Here is a 2,710-nt window from a genome sequence, read left to right as displayed (position 1 = left end):
TGGGATTACAGGCATGTGCCACCACACCTGATTGTGGTGGCTGTCACGGTGCACTTAGGGTTGTGGGACCAGCACGGCACATGGTACTAGAGATCAAACCCAGGTCCTTGAGCTTGACAGGCAGGGGCTTAGACTGCCGAGCCAGCTCCCCAGCCCACCAAGTGTTTAAAGAATAATCAACACCAATTATTTAAAAAAAAAAAAAAATTCCTTCCCAAAAATTGATGAAGAGAGAACATTTCCAAATTTATTTTTGGGCAATAGGATTACTTGATTGCCAAAACTGGAGTACAAAACCAGAAAATTGCTGAGTAATATGGAAAAGCCCTCGCGTACAAGATTGTGAAACTTTAAAAAACATATTATCAAATGAAGCTTAGTAAAACATAAGAAAGGAATTATGCTGCACCAAAACAGAGTTTATTCCAGCACACAGGACTGGATGGATCAGTGATTGAAGATTTGTCAATATATTTAAGGACAAAAGAAGAGAAAAATTACATGGCTGTATCATAAAAATTATATAGCCGAAGTAGAAAAAACAGTCTGATGAAGGTTAACACTCAATGTGAGAAAAGCTATTATAAAAATAGTGATAGAGGAAAAACTTCCTCAAACTGATAAAGAACATCAATAAAAAAATCTACAAGTAAATATTTATGATGAAATACTGACTGCTTACTCCTAAAGCCCAGGAGCAATCGCTCTTCAAGGCAGTCCTGGGCGGCCTACCAAGAGCAGCGAGCCAAGGAAAAAGGAAATAGGGAGAAATAAAACTGCCTCTACATACAGGCATGTGACTGGTTAACAGACAGTCTTGATAGCCACAACAGCAAGAATAATTGATAGCCATAATTAATAAATCAGCAAGTTCTCAGGATGCCAGGAAAATAAACAGACAGGAGCATGGGTGTAATTACTCTAATATCAGTCCTCTCAGGGGCTGAGTTAGCAAGACCTTGTATCAAAATAAAAATTTATAAAGAGCTGAAGATGTAGCTCAATGCAAAGACCCTGAGTTTAATTCCCAATAATGAATATTTTTTCTTAGCAGCGAACACAAGGGCACTGAACTAAAGAATGGAATAGCATCTTTAATTCCTAAATCATTATGAAACACTTATAGAGGAATCTGGTTAATATGTAGGAGACACACACTGAAAACTATTAAATGCTGATGAAAGAAATAAAAAAGTCAATAAATGGAAAGAATTGGAGGACACACATTGTAATGATGCCTATACTCCCCAAATATACAACAGATTTTAGAATAATTACTGCCCAAACCTCCATATGAGTTGTATAAACATAGACAATGTATTTTCCTAAAAATTGTTTAGAAAAGTAGGGTAACTAGAATGGCAAAGGCTACTTTTGCAAAAAGGAGAATAAAATGCAATAACTCTGTTCTATGTCTAGGATAAATTTAGACTTCCTTTGGCCCATTTTATTGACCTTTTATCACATTAATTTTTTTCTTTATTCGTAGTAGTCTGACCCTAAGACACAATTATTTTATATTCAGTTACTTATTAATCATTTGCCTACACTAGATTTAGGCCTTTTGAGAGCAGGGTCTTGGTTATTTTTTTTAATACTCTATTTATCCCACCCACATTTACTCAGCAAAGGGTAGATGTTTAATAAATGTTTATCAAGTGACCTAATGAAGGATTTAAAACAATGGGAAAGAAAAAATGAACTGACAGTTTCAGACAAGTTTTATCTTGGGAGGTTGGGTTCATTTATTTGTCATTTATCAATTTGTCCATTCATTTTTCCTCCCGTTACTGAATAACTGTTAGGTGTCAGGCCCAAAGCCATATATAGAAAATATTTTTTCTTGTAGAGCTTCCAGAAGTACCTCCAGGAGGTGCTAGAATGCCCATTTTACAGTGAGATCCTGCCTACATACTCACTGTGGGAAAGCCTGCCTTCCAATCCACTAGTGGCTTCGGCGTTTATAGCCTCATGTCCAAGCTGTGTTCCCATGTGGAGAGGAAACTCAGGCCCACGTGGGTTCAAGAACCTCTGCAGTGTCAGAAGGCATTTGAGTCGTGATACCTCGGCAATAGGTGCTGTCTTCCTCTGTCCTGTTCTCCCGAGTTCTCTTTCTGTTTCCCTCACATTTCCTCTTCCAGGAAGGCCTCTGCAATCTAAGCCTCCTCTTTCGGGCCTCCCCCAGCTGCATGTGCAGAGCTCGCTGTCCAGTTAATTGCTGCACAGTTCTTGAACTACTTCTATGTCTGACAAATGTGTACATTTCTTATCTCTCAGGCTAGCTTCTGAGCTGAATAAAAATTTACCTAATTGCAGCTACCATTCGCTATATTCAGTGCTCAATCTGTTTGAGTCACAGTATTAGGTATTTATTACCATGCAACACAATACTGAAAATCAAATGGGTAAAAAAAAATATTGTCTTAACAAATTTTCAAGGGCCATAAATTCAAGAGTGGCTCAGCTATGTGGTTCTGGCAAGATCACAGTCAAGATATAGCTGGAGACGGCAGCCATCTGAACAGGCTCGATTAAGAGGCTATATCTCACTCTCCAGCTCACCTCATCTCCTCTCTTGGCTGTTGCCTAGGATGAGCTCCTTACCACAGAGGTCTCTTGGTAGGGTTCCTGAAAGCACAGAGGCTGGGCTTCCCTACAGTGGGGAGAGAGAGAGAGAGAGAGAGAGAGAGAGAGAGAGAGAGAGAGAGAG

At 39.1% G+C, this 2,710-nt stretch overlaps 1 protein-coding gene across 4 annotated transcripts in view; it reads left to right on the top strand.

Moving 5' to 3' along the window:
* Astn2 (astrotactin 2) overlaps nucleotides 1–2,710 on the top strand; it is a 1,030,147-nt gene that overhangs the window by 584,133 nt on the left and 443,304 nt on the right. The window lies entirely within an intron of this gene.

Source organism: Octodon degus, unplaced genomic scaffold (genome assembly GCF_000260255.1).
Source record: "Octodon degus isolate 3935 unplaced genomic scaffold, OctDeg1.0 scaffold00137, whole genome shotgun sequence".
NCBI classification, from domain to species: domain Eukaryota; kingdom Metazoa; phylum Chordata; class Mammalia; order Rodentia; family Octodontidae; genus Octodon; species Octodon degus.
This window is presented reverse-complemented; position numbering and strand designations above follow the sequence as displayed.